This window comes from Cibotium barometz, chromosome 49 (genome assembly GCF_041138505.1).
Source record: "Cibotium barometz isolate CiBa-2024 chromosome 49, ASM4113850v1, whole genome shotgun sequence".
Taxonomy (NCBI): domain Eukaryota; kingdom Viridiplantae; phylum Streptophyta; class Polypodiopsida; order Cyatheales; family Cibotiaceae; genus Cibotium; species Cibotium barometz.
Window position 1 is genome coordinate 8,746,442 of NC_141094.1, and position 22,515 is coordinate 8,768,956.

A 22,515-nucleotide genomic window follows, 5' to 3' on the forward strand; every position below is an offset into this window, starting at 1 on the left:
GAATGCACAAATGGTGGGGATTACTCTTTTAGAATAACATAAAAATAAACTTTATTTTCCACAAAATTCAAGAAAATTTTGCCATAACCTCCTTTGTATGGCTGACCATTTCTCAATTTCTACATTCTAATATCACTTTAAAATTGATCCCAATTTGAAGTAAAGTACTCTAATTTATTCAATTTTCACTTTCTAAAGAGTAAACAATAAGAAAAGTTTAAATCAATTTATTTGTTACTCATTTTAGGATAAAGAAGGGCTGAATTCTTAAGGAAGAGAAGGGGGTGGCCTTTTCATCAAGGCATAATATCAAGATTCACTTTAACCAACTAAAAAAAGCAAAGAAATCAGAAAACCATAGATTAGAAATTAAAAAGTAGAAGTTTTAGCTTACGTGGAGTTTTGTGAGCTTTTCTTTGGCTTGAGGAATTGAGGGTTCTACTCTTGTTTGGATCAAGAGTGGCCACCAATTCTTTTGGAGAGGATTTAGTAAAAAACAATTGAATTATCAAGTGAATTCAATGTATTTGGCTCTGGGAAGAGTAGAGTAACAGTGCATAAACACTATTAACCTTTTACAAAGGGGGAGGCTTCTATTTATAGGAAAAAATGAGCCTCTAACCAAGCAAACTGATTCTAGAAATTTCCAGATCAGTTTGGCCAATTTTTGACCATTTTTGGGTCAGTTTAGCTTACTTTTTGGATCTAGTTGAAATAGGAGAGAGGAGAGATGAAAATAACTCATTATTTATGAGTTTAAAACTTCTCCACACATGTGAAATAGGTGCCTCCTTCATGAGGAGAGATCCCCACACTGAGGTGTCAAAAATGCATCATTTCCTCTAAATATCTCTTCTTTTTTAACTAATAAACCTTGTTCTTAGCCAACTCTTCATCTTATGTGAGCATTTACTCATTTTTGGTGGGGGATTTTCTTTTATTCTTCAATTTATCTCCTCCCTACATTTGGATTAATCTTATTGGTCCATAGGAACCTTAATTGGAGCATAATTCAAAAATTTCTGAAAATATGGACCCTTAGGTTAAGGTCCTTTTTACCTATTTTCAATTAATTCCAATTGCACATTGGAAAGTTCTTTTTGAATTTCTGTTTTAGGGAAAACCATTTTAGACACTAGGAGGATTTTTACATCCAGAAATATCTCAATTTTGAATTACCTCCCTCTAGATATTTTCTCTCTCTAGTCCAAAACAGGGTAAAACAGGATCTTTCTTTTATTTCAGAGAGGGGAATAATTATACGATCAGAAGGGGAGGTTCTTACACCTGCACACCTCAAAAGACGGAGGGAGGAATCTTACATCCTACCCCACTTAAAAAACGCGAGATGTCCTCATCTCGCAAAATTAGAGGAGAACTGTTTCCTTTAAGATCCAATTGATTTTCTAGGGTTCTTATAGTCTGGTGAACCCAACAGAATCTTGGGATAACTCATCATCAGATAACAATTCACTCATATCATATCATTCAAATCCTTATCACAATAATGGTTCATTAGATCGAAATTTCTATCTGAACAGTCCTCCATGGGAATTTTCAATTATACAGATTTTTAATTTGACATCCCTTAACTTGATCCATTGGGTCAAGTGTTAACAACAGCAATCTGTCAGCACAATCCACTAATCTCATAGTGATTTTCTGAAGTCATTAACGTTATTCCAGTTCTGAACATCATCACAGGGACTCATCCTATTCATCCTCATTGTGGTTTTGCTCAGCTTATTACATTTTAACCAAAATTCAAGAATCATCATTTTTCAATTAGAATCCAAATCAACTCATCAGTTCTCAACCAAAATTTAAAAATCATATCAACCACATTCGAATTCATCATCTGGATAGCATTTATGCTTATAATTTCAAGTCTTAGATTTATTCATCATCTGGATAGCATTTATGCTTATAATTTCAAGTCTTAGATTTACTCATATATACTCCCGCTAAAGAGCTATAGTTATACCATCGGTATATACGGGTAGTCACGGTCCTTGGAACTATAAGGTAAATACCATCATGTATAGATCTCAAGCAAGTCAGGGATTCCATGCAATTGTGGTACTTCCATCTGAAGACCCAATTACCAAATTATGAATTCCAGTCTGAATAACAATTTGTAAGAATTTTATCACACAATTACAACCTTTTATTGCTACCAAATTATGAATTCCAGTCTGAATAACAATTTGTAAGAATTTTATCACACAATTACAACCTTTTATTGCTACTTCATAAATTTTTGACATTTTTGGCTTCTCGGTTGATCCACATTAGCCAATTTACTCTGATACCAATTGTGAGATCCATGTCCTCATCGCGTAACGAATTCAAGGGTGCTAGCAGCGGAAGTAGCACTTCTTGCACGGGGCAGGGTCCCTCACTCGGGGCCTCGCCCATGGATATCTTCACAAGAGACTAATCCATAGGTTCTTCCAAAACCGAACCTAGAAAAACTTCCCTTGCCTGGAAAGCACGGGCAATTCCTCCAGGATAACTTTTCTCTAACATAGTCAAAAGCCTTAACTAACTGAACTGATCTGACCGAACCCGTAAGTCCCATAGTCAGATCAAGGAAAAGATTACACTTGGTTCATAGAGACCAACCCTTTTTTCTTCATTGAGAGGCACAGCCGTTGATTCTTTTCCATAGAACAATTTTTATCCGGGATTTACTTCATCTGTCGTACCATAACAGAATTGAGTCTCATTTTAGGGATCTATCAGTCCAGCCTAACCCCATCCAGTCTCGTGGGTTAGCCAACCGCCCAACCACTGTAGTGATGGGATCCAATTAAGAATTTGGTTAGGTTTTGCCCCGGGTACTAGGGAAAAGAGATCCCAGGCCCCCTATGTAAACATAAAATTAGGCACACCACTTACACACACCCAATATGAAATTGCCTTTTTCACAGAATCAACTGTCTTTAAAACAATCATTTAATGAAATCATAGAGTCACTGATCATAATCCTTAAAATCTCGGGTTGAATCCTTAATTCCAATCATTCCTTCATCGGTGTACCTATGGCATCATTGGAAACCAGAACGCTCACCACCTGTCCACTCAGGGGGCCTCTTTTAAAAGCTCCTACCTCATAGTAATCTGCAATATATTCACATATCAAAATGGAATCTCTGTTGAAAATCAGCAAGGTCAACCAACGGATCCACATAAAAGAGCCATGGACTCATCCATTGAGGACCAGCAAGGTCAATCAACCAGATCCATGCCCGAATTCTGAAAACAACTCTTACTCCTTGTTCCAATATCTTCCACGACGCACGTGTGGGTATCGTCGGCGACCCATATCCCAAGCACCGCATGGTCAGCACCCTCTAGGATCCTTCGCAGGTGACCTAGCGCTTCCCTCATCCACCCCATACCGGAATCTCACCATTTTAATCGAACCGAGGCTGGTCAAGACCTTGCTATGCGAGACGTCCTCCATTGATTCTCCGTCAGAGCTGTTGCAACTTTTTCAGATTAGGTCTCCACGACCTCATTCACAAGACGATCAAAATGCTTCCCCAGCATTCTTGACATAAAACAGTCATTTAAAAACAGGTCATAAATACAGTTTCTATAACGACCTCTCATCTTTTCACATTGTTCCACATCAATTCTCATTTATTTCATATGTATTCCCATTCTCATCACATCGTTTTCCATTTCATCACATATTTTCTCATTCATATGTATTTCCATTTCATCACATATTTTCTCATTTATCCACATCAGATCTCATCCACTCGCATCTACCCATATCCATATCTCATCACATCACATTCATTCACATCACATCCATTCAAACCACATCACATTCACTCACATCACATCTCATTCATTTTACCTCACATCTCATTCATTCACATCTATCCTGATTCACATCACATTCATTCATATCCATCATATTCACATTCATTCATATCCATCACATTCACATTCATTCATATCCATCACATTCACATCCACATATATTTATGACACATCCACATATATTTATGACACATCACATGTCTTTCCATCACATCACATTCTTTCACATACATATCTATATCCATTCTTTCACATGCTCATTCACATCAATTCTTTCACATATTTATTCACATCCATTCTTCACTTATACATTTACATCCATTTTCATCACATATCATCCACTCATATCCCATATCATTCATTTACATCCTGATTCACATGACATCACATCTCATCCATTCATTCACATCTCGTTACATCTATTCACCTCGCATCTCATCACCTCTATTCACATCACATCCATCCATTAACATTTATCTTATTCACATCTCACATCTCATCACATCTATTCATCTCACATCTCATCACCTCTATTCACATCACATCCATCCATTCACATCTATCTGATTCACATCACATCTCATCACATCTATTCACCTCACATCTCATCACCTCTATTCACATCACATCCATCCATCCATTCACATCTATCTGATTCACATCACATCTCATCACATCTATTCACCTCACATCTCATCACCTCTATTCACATCACATCCATCCATTCATTCACATCTATCTGATTCTTATCACATCTATCTGATTCTTATCACATCTATTCACCTCACATCTCATCACCTCTATTCACATCAAATCCATCCATCCATCCATTCACATCTGTCTGATTCACATCACATCTCATCACATCTATTCATCTCAAATCCATCCATCAAATCCATCCATCCATTCATTCACATCTATCTGATTCTTATCACATCTATCTGATTCTTATCACATCTATTCACCTCACATCTCATCACCTCTATTCACATCAAATCCATCCATCCATCCATTCACATCTGTCTGATTCACATCACATCTCATCCGTCTATTCATCTCAAATCCATCCATCAAATCCATCCATCCATTCACATCTATCTGATTCACATCACATCTCATCACATCTATTCACCTCACATCTCATCACCTTCATACACATCCATCCATCCATTCACATCTATCTGATTCTCATCACATCTATTCACCTCACATCTCATCACCTCTATTCACATCACATCCATCCATCCATTCACATCTATCTGATTCTCATCACATCTATTCACCTCACATCTCATCACCTCTATTCACATTACATCCATCCATCCATCCATTCACATCTATCTGATTCTCATCACATCTCATCACATCTCATCACATCTATTCACCTCACATCTCATCACCTCTATTCACATCACATCCATCCATCCATTCACATCTATATGATTCACATCACATCTCATCACATCTATTCACCTCACATCTCATCACCTAGAATTTAAACATAGAATTTAAAAGAATTCTAATTTTTGATACAGAGATTCTTTACGCATCTATTTATGCATAAAAAATCAACTTCAGGTGGGTCTATTTATGCATAAATTCAATTTTAGGGAAAATAACACTTTTGAAAGAAAAATAAATCCTTTATGCATCTTTCTATGCATAAAATCAATTTTAATGAGAATAACACTTTTAAAAGAAAAATAAATCCTTTATGCATCTTTCTATACATAAAATCAATTTGAATGAGAATAACACTTTTGAAAGAAAAATAAACCCTTTATGCATCCTTCTATGCATAGAAATTAAATTCAATGAAAACAACACTTTTATAATAAAAAGATTTCCAATATGCATCTTTCTATGCATAAAAATTAAATTCAATGAAAACACTTTTATAAAAAAAAATTTCAATATGCATCTTTCTATGCATAGAAATTAATTTCAATAATTAATATCAATGATATCCATGCATATTCATAGGTGAATATGTACATATTCATAGGTGAATATGTACATGGAGTAAATAAAAATATTTCTTTTAGAATGCACAAACGGTGGGGATTACTCTTTTAGAATAACAAAAAAATAAACTTTATTTTCCACAAAATTCAAGAAAATTTTGCCATAACCTCCTTTGTATGGCTGACCATTTCTCAATTTTTACATTAAATCAATTTATTTGTTACTCATTTTAGGATAAAGAAGGGCTGAATTCTTAAGGAAGAGAAGGGGTGGCCTTTTCATCAAGGCATAATATCAAGATTCACTTTAATCAAGGGGTAGCCTTTTCATCAAGGCATAATATCAAGATTCACTTTAATCAACTAAAAAAAGTAAAGAAATCAGAAAACCATAGATTAGAAATTAAAAAGTAGAATTTTTAGCTTACATGGAGTTTTGTGAGCTTTCCTTTGGCTTGAGGGATTGAGGGTTCTACTCTTGTTTGGATCAAGAGTGGCCACCAATTCTTTTGGAGAGGATTTAGTAAAAAACAATTGAATTATCAAGTGAATTCAATGGATTTGGGTCTAGGGAGGAGTAGAGTAACAGTGCATAAACACTATTAACCTTTTACAAAGAAGAGGCTTCTATTTATAGGAAAAAATGAGCCTCTAACCAAGCAAACTAATTCTAGAATTTTCCAGATTAGTTTGGTCAATTTTTGACCATTTTTGGGTCAGTTTAGCTCACTTTTTGGATCTAGTTGAAATAGGAGAGAGGAGGAGAGAGGAGAGAGAAGAGAGGAGAGATGAAAATACCAAGCAATCTGATTCTAGAATTTTCCAGATTAGTTTGGTCAATTTTTGACCATTTTTGGGTCAGTTTAGCTCACTTTTTGGATCTAGCTGAAACAGGAGAGAGGAGAGATGAAAATATCTCATTATTTATGAGTTTAAAACTCCTCCACACATGTGAAATAGGCGCCTCCTTCATGAGGGGAGATCCCCACACTGAGGTGTCAAAAATGCGTCATTTCCTCTGAATATCTCTTATTTTTTAACTAATAAACCTTGTCCTTAGTCAACTCTTCATCTTATGTGAGCATTTACTCATTTTTGGGAGATTTTCATTTATTCTTCAATTTATCTCGTTCCTACATTTGGATTAATCTTATTGGTCTATAGGAACCTTAATTGGAGCATAATTCAAAATTTTTTGAAAATCTGGACCCTTAGGCTAAGGTCCTTTTTACCTATTTTCAATTAATTCCAATTGCACATTGGAAAGTTCTTTTTGAATTTCTATTTCACAAGAAACAATTTCAGACACTAGGAGGATTTTTATATCTAGAAATATCTCAATTTTGAATTATCTCTCTCTAGACATTTTCTCTCTCTAGGCCAAAACAGGGTAAAACAGGATCTTTCTTTTATTTCAGAGAGGGGAATAATTATAAGATCAGAAGGGGAGGTTCTTACACCTGCACACCTCAAAAACCAGAGGGAGGAATCTTACAATTTAATTTTTGCCGCTCAACAAGTTTGTCAGGCCACTCCATAAGTCGTAAAGTAGCCAACACCTCACTTGCCATAGAATTCAACTGCAACCATTGATCTAAAAGCTTCCATTTAGTGTGTGCCAACACCTCCTTCCATGAGATCATCAAATGAGAAAGGAGAGGTGAAGCCACCACTCGAACCTGTTGGGAACCACTCAACATCCCACCATGTACCATCAATCCTGGTATTAGCATGCACAAGTGCGACCTCCTCTATGAGGGCCTTAGGCATTACCATCCATGGGTCTTGAGATACACACATATCTTGCAATAAAGGCCATCTCCTAGTGACCATATGCAATCTAACATCTAGTAGGGTTGCTCCTCCACTCCTAGTGACCATATGCAATCTAACATCTAGTAGGGTTGCTCCTCCACTCCTCTTAGAAGTAGTAACGTGTTCCCAAGAAATCCACGTCTGCCTTGGCTTATTTCCTACTCTTTTCCAGAGCATAAATCTAATTGGTTGTTGTATCTGATGCAAATCTTTACTCGTCCATGGCAATAAAGGCAAGAAAAAAGATATCATGCTAATCATAATGGATTATGCCACTTTTGAGCCGAACGTGCATAGGCCAACCCTAAGATTTCCAATACACAAACTTATCATTTATCCTTGTAGAAATCCATGCCAACAAAGCCTGTGAATCAACATCAACTCCAATTGGATAACCCAAGTGGCGTGTGATGCATCCCCTTTGTATGACATGCCCATGCCATCCCAAACCAAGCAAATCGATCTCGGTACAACTTATCAGAGCAGATTTTTGCATACTAATGTATAACCCTAAAGCAAGGCCAAAAGTATCCCAAACAACCATAGCCTTTTGAACATTATCTCTTTGAGCCTTAAGGAACATGAAAGAATCATCTGCCATGCCTGGCCAACCATCTACTCTCCACTTGGAAGAGTAAGCCCTACAACTTCATCGTCTTCCACTAGCTTATCCATAAGCCTTTTCAATATCCAGTTAAATCATAACCACCTCTTGCCTCGAAGCCCTTGCATAATCAATTCCAATTTGTACATTCAATATATTATGCAAAATATTTTAACCTTTAATAAATCCATATTGCCTTGGATGAATCGAAGTAGCAAGAAATCGTTTACAACCTGTAGGCCAAGACCTTTGCAAATATCTTATACATGGCCCCCACCCCCATCAATGTGATTGGTCTCCAATGACATAGATTAACTGGGGATGTAACTTTAGGCAATAAACGTACAAGCCCAATCTTCCAACTCGTAGGCATGATACCTGTATTCCTCCACACCTCCTGAAAAATAGAAGCGAGAGGGACCTTCTACAGGTATCATCAACATTCTTGGTGAAAAGCTCATTGGGGAGCCCATCCCATCTTGGACTTTTCCCTTTAGGCAAATGCTTCAACACATCTTACATGTTATCCACAGAAATATCTCTTTCCAATTCATTTGCATAAATTTCTGATACTTGGTGTGACGAACCATGTGAAACAAAGACTCTCTAGCTACAATGACATCAAGAGATATGACCTCCTAGTGGACCTAGCAAATGGCAATAAAAGTCCATACACGCATCTAGAACATAAGTAGGATCAGTAATCAATACTCCTTGCCTACTTGCATCATGTGACAATATTCTCACGTGCATGCTTTTGCTGCAATGATGGCTTAAATTGAGTTTTCACTGCAATCATGACCCCTAATTGTGTAGTAGGGTGCCCACTATAAAACACACAAAATTCCTTGTAATCATAAACTTGTGCAACCATGGAATGTTGTTTATGCTCCACAGCACAAAACATATCCCATTGACCTTGAAACATAGTATGCCACATATGATAATTCTTAGACGATGAACACACACCTTTTACATTCCAAAGAGCAATCTTCATAATCCACCAAAACATAAAGCCAATCAATGAGAGGTACCACCATCGGCCTCTCTTTCCTTAAAAATATTACACAGGATCCTCAAATGCTTTCTCTCTCTATCTGTTCCCATACTCTTCGTAGCAAAACATCCACCCAGTCCTCACCTAAAGTACGGGCATCATTAGGTGATGTACCATGTCTCCACTTGACATCCGTATACTTCTTGTCCCAGGCTGAGACCATAGCCCCTTTTTTATCAAATAGAAAAGGAAATTTTACATGATTTTCTTTCGTAACTCGAGGTCTCAGATTATACTGAGAGTGTGATACCTTGCCTTGGTTATCTTTCTCTCGAGTCCATCTTGTGGCACCAGGACAAAATGATGAAGAGGCACCATGACCCACATTTTGATTACCACTAGAAGTAGCTGTTTGGCGAGCGCCTCTCTTCACCACCATAAGCCAAGGTCTATCTTCAATATCTGCCAAAACTTGTTTACCTTTATCTACCACTTTCTCACTTTGTTTTGATACTTGTTTTCCCTTCTCTATATTCAAACCAGATGGCAAATCAAGAGCTAATGCATCCTTATGAGTTGGACCCTGGGACACATTCAGTGGATGAGCATTCACCTCCTCTGGACACTTTGAAATGAAGTGACCCATCTCCCCACAACATAAGCAATGGCTTGCAAATGATCCCCACTTTAATTCGAAATACAAAGGGTCAAATCCATCCACGCATAACCTCAATTGTCGAAGGTCGGGGCGTCCCAGTATCCCACAATATGCAAACCCTGTATTTATTCTTTAACAACATTCTAGGCTCCGCCAACACCTCCCCAATAGTACACATGGCCAATGGTAACAATTCCCACATAGTTGATGGAAAATCTACAACCTCAACCCAAATAGGGCATGCCTGGTGCAACATATCTCTATACTCTGTCATGGGGCGCCAGGGTACATGTACCAGCTGTCCATCTAGAAATAATGGGACTTTCTACATAGCCAAATCTCGAGCTTCTTTGGATGAGAATAGGACCTCATATAATCCTTTGGGACTATCAAAGATCTTCTCCACAAAATTACTATCTAATAAATCATGTAACCAATTACTATCTAATTTATCATGTAACCAATTTGTAATCCTGTCGAAGAATGGAATTTGTCCAGTAAAAAATAAAATTGCATCCTTGCTATGAAAGGATTCCACTTGTGCCACAAACCACCATGTTTTCACTCGGGTATCTACCACTTCATCTATTGGAACTTTGGTAGCCCTAACATGATTTTCCATCACATATGGCTACAAATCTGATTAGCTTGTGCAACTTGAAAGTCAAAAGCCACCTCATGGTTCTTCATGAGGTGCATCAAGAAGCAAGGTATCCTGAAGTATCCGACCAGCCTTCTTCCCTCCATATTCACCTTCGTCAATCTCTATCTTTTAGCCCGATCTTCAGGCTCTAGCTCTGGCTTTGGCCCTCCACCCTCAAACTTCTATGTATCTTTTGTTGAGACATTTGTTGCTACAAAATCCATATCTATTATTCCATGACTCATTTCCACTACTCAACACCGAAAATTAATGCTTCCACCAAAAGAAGGAGAAGAGTTATGTTTTAGCCCTGCAAACAAAGAGGAGAAGATCCACTGCCCGGATGGAAAATCTGTCTGCGCGAATGGTTCCGAAAGGGGGTTAAAACCCTAGCACGGCTTGTGGAACCGCTTCTTTCTCACCCACTGAGAAATTAGGGTAAACACAAACACTGTGCAGGCTGAAAATCTGCTTGCACGCCCCCCCCCCTCTCTCTCTCTCTCTCTCTCTCTCTCTCTTGTGTGCATTTAATGAAATATTCAAAAATAGATATAAAAAGGTTATAAATATTTTAAGATAATATAATGATAATTATTTTACCTACTTTTATAATCATATAAAATATCTTTATAGAATCAAATATAATTACGTAATAATATAAATTATCTTCATAGAATCAAATATAATTGTGTAATAATATAATCATTATTCTTGAAATTTTAATATACTTATTTACTTGTATAATATGTTTTTAAAATAATATATAGAAATTTTATAAAAATAATATGAAGTATTTCTATGTTAAAAATTATAACCGTTTAGTATTAATTTGTTATACTTTTTATTGTATATGCATATAACCAAATATTATCATTACGAGAGTAACAAATATTAAACAAGTAACGGAAAGATCCAAAATGATTTCGAAATGAGTGCCCATTGTGTAACATGCTACATGGCTCTATAACAATTCACTATCATTTGCTTTCATCAATGAAAGTGTTGATCTAAACACATTTCATTATGATTAAAGTTCTGAGGGACTTGTGTCACCTCCCTGTCGTACCTTGTGTATGGTCTTCCCCCCCATTTATAAACACGTGCATAGAAGAAGTGTTATTGTAGGCAAAAAGATTAACTTCATCACAATGGTTAATGTTAGTTAATATGTTAATGTGCAAGGACTCTATGAGAGGCTTTTTTTAATCTTCAACAATCCGTGCATCAGTTTCTCTCTGAAGTTGCCAAGGAATAAGATGAAGAAGATATATAATATTAAAGCTCAACCCTATTTGTGATAAGTTCAAAACAAGTTGAAGAAGATGTATAACGATGATAAATCTCAACACTATTTATAATTTAGTTTAAAACAAGCAAGAACATGTAAGCGAATTATTATTTGTTATATATCTCTATAACAATTTGCTATGCTCTAGTGTTAGTAACAAAAGTGTTGAAACAGCTATCCTTCACTTTCATTGATAAAATTGCTCATATAAATGGGAGTGCTCTTGTAAACCGAGGAGGGGGGGAAGCATGTTTCCCTATTATTATAGTTTTAAGGGGAGATTTATGCCACCTCTTCGAGGTACCTTGTGTATGGCTTTTTTCTTTTTTTTTTTCCCATTCACACACAGGTGTATAGAAGAAACATTGTTGTAGTTAAAATAATTAACTTCATCCACAACTATAACATATTATTGTGTAAGGTCTTATTTTTAACAATTACTCTCAAAACTCTAATAGGTGCATGTAAGAGGATACAACAACGATGTATACAAGAGAAAACTCACAAGAAGTAGGATCTTTCACAACACAAAACTTTAAAAACTCAAATCGTACAATAATAGATATAGAGAAGAATATTATATTATTGAAGTGATATAAGAGATGGAAAAGCCCCACATCTGTGTTCTCCTGTGAAGGGTGATCTAGAACTACTAAAACAGAGGTTGTATGCTAGTAGAAGCTAGGGAGTAAAGTCACAATGATGCCTAATGAACTATGTGGAGAAGGGGTTGGCCGTCCGTGTATCTTTATAGGCCTGCATAGATAAGAAGGTGGCCATGACATAATCGTGTAGGTCTGCGATCATAGTTGGTGCCACCATCCACAGTGTGTACTTGGCCCCCATAAAGATGTACTAATGCTTGTGTAACTATTCCCCCCTACATCCCATGACCATACAAGCTCATCTTGGGCCCCGTTTATGGGTATCTACAATGCCAACCTTCAGGACAGGGTGTCCAAAAGTAAAGTCTGCCATCCGAGATCATCTTGGGCCCCATTTGGGTAGCAGCGCAATGTTAGGATAGGGTGTCCAAGAGTAAAGTTTGCCTACTCCATGTGTGGACTATTTTGAGATAACGGTTCCTATTTGTCAGTGTGCCAAATCTAATCCAAACTCTCCAAACCATCTGGCCTCTACACCACCTTCCCATGTGAGTATGAAGATGCTAGGTGCCCGGGCTACTCCTCATAATGGGGGCCATACAAACATGAGCTAGTCGGTTTACTGGATACTATGATATGAGGGTGGAGCATTGATATCCCAAAGTGCAATGCTCATAACATCCTTGTTTCCATATTGGTACAATTGGGACCAATTTTGTTTACTATAATATTATGTTGTTTCATAAAGTCATCCATGTTTCTTCATAGCAACACCATTAATAACTCTTTGGCCTATTAGTGTTGTGTGAAAATGGATTGATGTAAAAAAGTTTGATGTGTTCTCTAGATGTAATGTGATAGAACACCAAAGCATTATTTCTTGACAATGTGATTTTATTGACAAGGCTAGTCTTGTTGTGGCTCAATATGTACCCTCACAAACTTTTCATCCATTTCAATAAATTGCATGGATTAACCAATGGTAGGCCTGAGTATAATGAAATCCAAGAATCCCACTACATCTACTAAAACACCTTTGTGAGTAGTAAGTGTCTTCTCACATATTAGAAACTTAAACTTAAAATCTTGATCACAACATTCAAAACGTGCAAGATCTTCACATTTGAAGAGATATAAAACCATGTTTTCCACCACACTATCCTCTACATGATCAACCCATTTAGGATGGGAGTCATCGAGCCAAAAGGCTACATGTTTCACAACTTGACTTTGACTCTGCCACCCACAATCATTGATACACATTTAAAAGATTTGAGGTATTTTTTCCAACAATTGAATTAATCAAACCAATATTAAAATATGAATCTTGAGTCCCACTTTCCATAGGAGCTCATTATAGAAGGGTGTTAATTTTTAGTAGGCCAAGCTTGGGGTCGTGAGCTTGCTTTTTTGCACCTAGGATTACACATCATTATTGAATATAGAGTAATTTCAAAGATTCTTATCTATATCAAGAAAGCACATAAAATTACCAAGACTTTTTTAGCAAAAATACATATCAAGATATATTTATACATGTACATATATACAATCAGTGAGAGTGCACGTGTTCTAAGTTTCCATCACATGAAAACCTACTTATACAATTCAGTTGTCCCTATACAATCACTCAATTCATATCATTATATCTATCATCAACAAGACTAAGACATCAAATAAAAACCATCATCTTAGAAGTGTATGTGTTCTAAGTTACCATCACTATGTAATCATATTGATATATCTATCAACAAGATTAAGACATCAAGGTAAACTATCATCTCAATATCTATAAAAAAGTCATACACCATAGGTATATCATAGTTATAGTGCATAAAATGTATGAGATTTATTTGCACTAGGGTTACACATGGTTATTGAACATAGATAGATTTCAAGAAAGCATACATAATTACAAATATTATTTGGCAAACATACCTATGAAGTTATATTTATACATATATGCATACATACATAGATACAATCTACAAATATACATATTCTAAATTACCATCACATCTAATCATCATATCAATATATCTATCATCAATAAGATTAAAACATCATCGTCTCAATAGCTATACACCATAGACATATCATAGTTATAGTGCAAAATGCATACATATAATATATCAAACCATTTGGTTATAATAAGAGGCTCCACTGTCTCAATGTATTTAAATCTTAAAAGAAAGCAATGCCAATAGTGAGTCTCAAGCTCATAACCCTGATCTCTCAAAGACTTTGTGTGGCATGTTATGTCTTCAAGACGTGTGGAAGATGGAGTCTTTTTTCATGATAGAATAGGGCATAACATTGTTAAGGCTAAGAGATAGCAAAGAGGGAACCACTAACCTCTACTCTCCTCAACATGTCATGCGGATCTTTTTGATGGCCAAACTTGTAACCCTTAAGGTCTCCAAGCTCAACACCACCATTGGTAGCTTAGCATTTGCCTTCTCTTGCGAGCATTGTCACATCTTTGCGTTGCACTACGGGCTCTACTCCCTCCTCTCACATCAAATCACTCACACACAATCACTAGCATGCATTATAGAGAATATTAGAGAGAGGTTTAGCAAGAGGAAAGCTCAATCGCACAATGGGAGAGTATTCTTGCATTATGAGAGAAATTTTCTTATGTACATGGCCATTAGAGAGAGGTTTAAGGAAAGCTCAATTGTACAATGGGATAGTGTTCTCGCATTGTGAGAGAAATTGTCTTATATACATGGCCATTCTTCAGACACACTTAAACTGTGGTGGTGGGGTAGGTGCCCAAAGCTTCTAGATGGCCTATTGCTTATACATTACTTTATCTCAGAATACATTAATGCATTACAACATTAGGGAGCACATCCTTGCTTACTACCACATGCTCTTGGAGCAAGAAACACCATTAATTATCCATCGGACCTTTACGGGCACCTGTCCAAGTTTGAGATTTGGACACCACTGCTTTATGGCTTGTTTGTGCATGAGTTTGGTGTGTCCATCCTTAACATTTGATGTACATTACTCATGCTTTAGCATATAATTAGGCATGGCAAACCTTGTTAATCCTAAAATGGGGTTAATATTCCCCCCATCCTAATGTCGATCGCATCGTCATGATAGGATGGAAGACGTTGTCTAGGGGTAGATGTACGCTTGGTGTTGATAAGTAGATGTTACATGTTTTTTAATCCTCCAGAGGGATGAAGAAGCTAGTTAGTACATGAAAAAGTTAATAGAAGATGGGATGCTAATGGGGGTGGGGGTTATTGCGTGTGATTTCTTTTTATTTTTTGTTTTTTCTTCTTCTTTTTTGTCTTTATTTTTTGGTAATCACATGCATGGTTACAATGTTTATTGAGGTTAGCGGGGATTCTATGGTTGTTAGCAATGGAAGAAGAGAGAAAGAGGTCTAGAGGAGCAGTAAAAAGCAAGCCTTATGTGCACATCTTGTTGGTTAATGTGTCTCTTGTAGGTTAAAAGGATTTTATGTTGATTTGACCTGCTTTACTTCCCATCTGGTAGGTTAAAAGGATTTTGTGTTGATTTGACCTGCTTTACTTCCCATCTGCTTTTTATCAATTAAGAACAATGAGGTGCTCTTTGACAATTGGACAAGATGATATGCCATGAAGTATGAAAAAGTTATCTCATTAAACTTAGTTGGAACTAATGAAACATTTGGAGAGGATTGAACGAATTTAGTCGACTGCAAGGTTGTGGAGCCATTTGTTATAAAAGGTTAGAGGGTATTTGGATGAGGTCAGTGGGACTTTGCGAGGCTAAACTAAAGGAATTTTAGGTGATGGGTCATAAGATGGGTCAGGCATACACCCACAATGGTCCCCCCATCTAGACATGTACCTAGAAGGTGTTGATGACGAGGTTTCCACCAGTGGGTGAGTAAAAGTGTACTCAATGAGCAACTTCTTTCTTTGATTGTAGTAGACAAGGATGATAGGCCCATTGAAGAATATTCTAGTTTAAGAATGAACCACATGAGTGATTCTAAGAATCACAGTGGTGAACTTGTATGAAGAATGGTTCCTTGGATTGGATACATGATGATCAGACCTTGTGGCCATATGGTTACACATTTATGTACTTGTGGCCATATGGTTACACATTTGTGTAAGTGTTAGCTTTCATGTTTTGCAGGTCTTGGAACTCACAGTCGTGATTGTGGAAGAATTATGGTGGTGAAAACTCTTTGAATCCTTGTTAGTCCTTTGTCATTTGACCCTTGAATTATTTCATTGCTAGGAGTTGGACACCCATGAGTCCAATCTTTGATCTTTGCACCCCTTCTGATGACGATTTATTAGATTGTGTTTGTGGGAGGTTCTTGTGGCATTCTGCCTTTGCAGGTATTGGTTCTTGTGGCTTCTTGGTATTTATTTTACCACCATATGAGCAATAGGTTCTTGTGGCTACCTCCATTTTTAGGAGAGTAGATTCTTGTGTCTACCACTAAACTTCTAACTATAACAACTATTGGTTCAAAGAGTGGGTTCATATAGATGATCCATGGAGATGTCTCTAAGTGCATTCCTTCATTGGATAAAGTGATGGGAAATTCCTCCTGCCTGCTGGTAAGGGAAAGTAATGTTATCCATGTGGTTAGGCTATTTTTGCTTTGGTGTCCACACCATAGTATTCTTTTGAGTATCTTATGTTGATGAAGCTGATGATGAAACTTAATTAATCTTGATAGCTTTAGGCACCAATATGATGGTATTGCCCTCATAGTATCCCTGAGCCTGAAGTAGGTTCGTAGGTACCTATTTTTGGTGGATTCTTAGGCATTGAGCATGTTGCTTTGGTTAATGTGGTTTACATTTTGGTAAAAACTTCTTATTGGGTTCATACCTTTGCTTCTTTGGGAGCATGGTGTGCCTTTTTGGGATCCAAACTTGGGTTGCACCTTCATACTATCCTTGGGCTTACAGTAATACTCTTGGAATCCATATTTTCTTTACTGGCATTCTCTCTTGTGTGATTTCTTTGAATGCCATGGTTGAGGCTGCCTTATTTTCTTCTTCTTGTCATGCCTTTGAATTTCTCTCGGTGAATGCAATTTAGTTTGACTAGGTAGCTAAATAGGATTGTGACCCTTAGAATCCGTGTGCTTGAAGTAGTTGCTTTTCCACCCACCTTTTGATGTTTTGTAAATATCTTGATGGTCTTCACGGTGGTAAAGAATGAGCTTTCCTTGTTGGAATTGAAGCTTTTGTACATGTCTTGATATGAGTTGGCAAGGCTTTAGTTATTGGTTTTGGCAACATAGTTGATGAGTGACGAGGTTGGGGTGGTCCTCAATAAAAGAGGGGATGTAGGTGTTAAGGCCATGTCTTAGATTTTACTAGATCTAATTGTGGATTCGATTTGTTTTGTGATTGTAGACATAGGGACAAAGAGGTTGTCATTTAATGAGGTCACCCCATGAGTGCTTTTCCTTTATCGGTTTTACAGTGATAAGCTTGGTTTTTATGGTCAAGGGGTGTGGAGTTGGCAATAGAGGGGCTATTGATGGGGGCGAGTTTCCCTTGGTGTAAGGATTTTCTTTTATTGTTGATATCGGTCTAGGATTTTTCCTTGTAGCGGAATTTACATCCTTGGGTTCATTGTTAGATAGGGGCTTGACCATTGATGCCACTATTGGTGGTGATTGGAAATTTTTTCTAGGAGTGGTTGTAGATGAGGCTTGGTGCTTGATATCTTGATGCTTGCTTGGTGACACTTGTAGAAGAGGTTCTTTAGGCATAACAACTGTATTTTGGAAGGTTCTTCCTTTAAAAGATGTGGCCTTTATTTTGAGTTTTGAAGAAATAGAATGGTCACCTTCATGGAGATCGACAGTTTAAGGACTCTGAATATGTAGATTTGGGACTTGTTCCTTGATATGGCCGATTTAGAGAGTTCATCACAAAGGATCTGCGATGGAGAGGGTGGGGTCTTCACCAAGAGTAATTCATGATGTAGAGGCTAATTTCTGCTTTCGGACAAGGTCATAAAGAGTGTTGAGTGTTATTTCATCCTTCTCATAGAATGGCACCACCACTTCCTTGTTAGAAATCTTCATGGCACATGTTTGGCTGATGAAGTTTGGTATAGCTTGCACCAAGGTAGCCCAATCTCGCCCTAAGATACAATCCACTTCTAGCACATAGTCTAACCCACAAATCTTACATTTCAAGGGGTTAGAATCCACATAAAGTGAGTGTCAGTCCACAAAATCCATTCATGAGCCTGCGAGCTTGGCTCACCTAGATAACGCCATAGCTCATATGTCATGAGATTGTGTTACCTATAAGGATAGATTTGAGATTGAGTGGTTTGGATTCCCAAACTCATTTCAAAGCCAATTTCTATTCTAGGAATCCATTAGAATGGTTCAAGTTCTAGAGTCTTAGGTTTTGAAGCTTCAAGTTATTGAGCTTTCAGTTGTTTTGCTTTTGGTTGGAGAGGGGTTTAGAATCTATAGTTTGACTTTCAAGTGAGGGCTCAAGAAGATGGTTTGCTCACTTTCATCAATAGAGTACCAGATGTTGACCAACCATTCACCACCAAGGATAATATCCTCTAACTCCTCAGGGATAACTTGAAATTCACTCGATGTTATTATCCTCACTTAGAAGTGTGTGTGAGAAATAACCCCATACTTTGAGGTTTTTTCCTTTAGCATCTAGCACATTCATTTTCCTAGGAGTGAGTGTGGATTGGCCTAAAGATGCCCAAACTCCTCTCGAAACAATATTGTGTGTAGCGTTGAGCTTAATCACTACTTTCTTTCATTGAATTTTTTTTCTCACTATCTAGCCAAATGTGGATTGGATCCTCAAGAGGTAGCATAGATGTTTCGGTTATTGACTCCCATCATTTTCAAATTCATTTATTCAAATTTTTGTTCTCAACTCATAGTCTCCTAAAGCATCATCAAGTCTATATTTATGCATCGGGGTTGATCAAGGGTTTGAAAGTCATTTGTCAGGGTGCACAAAATTGAGTGTGTACAAAGATGCAATCAATTGTTTACCCCTTCCCATAGGTTATGTTAACATTTGTGTCTCTTTTGCATGGACACTACTATCAGTTTCATTTTCTTTTAGCTTATCGCAACAAGTTAATGACATTGTTCTGCCTTCGTACAACACATTGAGTTCTCTCGAGTCACCTTGTCTCTTAGAGGATGAGTTTCATTTGGCAAATGTGGCTCATTTTGAAAGGGAAATCGATAATCCTGAGGTTGGTATTATTTCTCTTGTGTGAACATTTTGGGAGTCAATGGAAAGGAGTTAACATGTAATTGTCTACCATTATTTCTCTTGTGTGAACATTTTGGTAGTCAATGGAAAGGAGTTAACATGTGATTGTCTACCATTTAACCAGTCTTACCATTATTCTCCCATGTTTTATCCTTGGAATTATTAATAAGTAAGGGTGTGTGTGTGCTTCTAATCTCTTATTTTCCCATGCGGTGGCACATGAAAAATTATTAATTTTTTTTTGGGTTTTTGTTTGTGTCCCTCCATGTAGCACTTGCCTCCCAGTCCCTTTGTTTGCTAGCAAAACTTGTTTTCTGCTACCATCATCCATAGTTTTACATGCAAGTTTTGATGTTTCTTATGCAATGGATGTTCCTACATTCTGATTCGACATGAGTCCCTTTGGTGAGACTGTTTTTATTTTCCTATCCTCATTTGAGCTTGTTTAACCCTCTACCTTTTGCTTGTTTGTGGTTTTTGGATTCTAAGGGTCCATATACCTTTTTTGTAGTTGAGATTTTGGTGGGTTTGAGGCTTGTTTGTCTCCGTTTTGTTTTTGTTTTGGTTTTTTGGATTCATCCTACAACTTTGGATCCTTGCTAGTTTGATATGGTATAACATTTTCCTCAACCCATTTTGAAGTTTTAGCGTTTGTAGATTTTGTTTTGGTTCGCACCTTTGCTTGTAATCATGTTAACATGTTCAACGGTACAGTAGTTAACCATCCATTATGCACACTAATAATGTTGAGTGGTGCACATATTCTAGTGTTTTTGGTTTCATTGTGTTTAGTTTCGGACAGTCTTTGAATAAGTGGTGTAACACACATTGCTCACATAAGGGTTTCAAAGTGTTGACAACAACAACTAGAGATGAGGTGTTCCAAATAGGGAAATCTACTATCTTGTGTGGTCCATGACAATAAAGACACTGGAGTGATGGTCTTGTCACGTCCTTAACAATTTCTACCCCTTTGTTCGGTCTCATTCTGGGCCAAGGGCACTAGACTTTTTCTAATGTGAGTTCTTGAATTTGCAGGGTTTAAGGGTTTTGTGTCTCGCATCATTGATTCATTTGTGCCATGTTTCACTGAGTTTGATGTGTGACAGTATTCCACTGAGGTTGTTGTACAACTTATGTTTGTGATGATGATCTGGTTCAATTGCACAAACCTTAGGACAAAATGCAGTTTCATGGTTGTGTTTGCAATGATTGTAATATAAAAGCATTGGCTTTATGCCCCCATGTGGAAGAGGTTTTGTATTTTTTTAATCTTGGATTTATCTCCTCATTAAAGTGGTGTAAAGCTATTGAGTGGTGAGCTCCAAAATCAGCTTGTTTATAGCCCTTTGTTTAGTTGAGGGATTCTCCCTATCTAGGTCCTCATCTAGCATGTTGTCATCCAATTAGATAGCCCCTTTACAACATTGGTCAAAGGTCTCAAGATTTGATACAAGGATCAAATTGTGCAACCCGTTTTTCTTTAGCCCCATTAAAAAAACATCGTTTCAATTGGGTATCATTTAATTTTTCCCATGGTTTGCATTGTGAGTCCAGAGTTTTTATTAGGAGGGTAAAATCTCATATGGTTTCATTAGCTTTCCACTCAATTGAGTAAAGTTCATGTGATGCACATCACCAAATGACCTTGTCTTGAGAACCCATAGATGAAAGCTACCTTTAAATATTTGAAATTGACTTTGATCTCAAGTTGCAGTGTGGTAAACTATTGGCTAGCTTTGCCTATTAAGCATAATGTGAAAGCTTGAACCTTAGATGGGTAGTCAGTAGCTCTAAAAGCATCACAACATTGTTCAAACACTTGCACGAACTCATCTTCTGGGTCTATGCAACCACTAAATTTATTCATATATTTGGATATTTCCCAGGCAACATGTTTAAGGGCATTCCTTGAGGTATGTGTAGTTCCTTCTTAGCCTAGGACATCTTTTAACCCATGTGCGACCCCCCTTCCTAAACTGTTTAGGAAGGGGGGTCGCAACATGTTTAAGGGCATTCCTTGAGGTATGTGTAGTTCCTTCTTAGCCTAGGACATCTTTTAACCCATGTGCAACCCCCCTTCCTAAACTGTTTAGCATGGAAAGAGTTTGTTCACTAAAGGATAAAGGAATTTGAGAAGTGATTGGGTTGAAATTAGTGTTATGCAAGGGACTTGAGATTGGTGGCATTGGGGTTATTGTTGGATGAGGGAGTAGATGCTCTGCACACACACACATAGTCATATTGTTGCATGCAAATGAAGATCAATACAAGGATGCCAAGGATGCAACAAAAAATATACTTAGGGCTCTTGTAAAGAGTTCCACTTTGTAGATGAATGTGGGAGAGGGCTTCACAATAATCCCACATGGGAACTTTTGAGAGTTCTAGAATTTTTGTATAAAAGGTGGCTCATTTGAGAGCATGGACACATTGGGCAAACTCATGTTTGAGCTCTCTTGAGACTAGCTCTCCCTCTTCTTCCATAGAGGTGCAAGCTCTTCTCTCTCCCCAGCTACATTATTGTAAGTCTATTCTTTTGTTAATGCAATGAGTGATGTTTGTCTCTCTTCTCATGTCTATTCTCTAGTAAGCATGTTTCTTTGTTATTGATAGCTTCAAGGTGTGTGTGCATGCTAGGAAGTAAGATCTTGAGAATGAAGGATGCTTTGAGCTTGTGTATGCAATAGCTTAGCTTTCTTCTTGTTTGGATGCATGGAATGAGTGGGATGTTGAGTGATTGAGTGTGGCAAGATTGAGCTTGAGTATGTGTTAGTCTATGTCAATAGTAGTAGTATTCCTAGCATTCTCTCCATCATCAAATGGATAAGCTTTTGTGCACCGG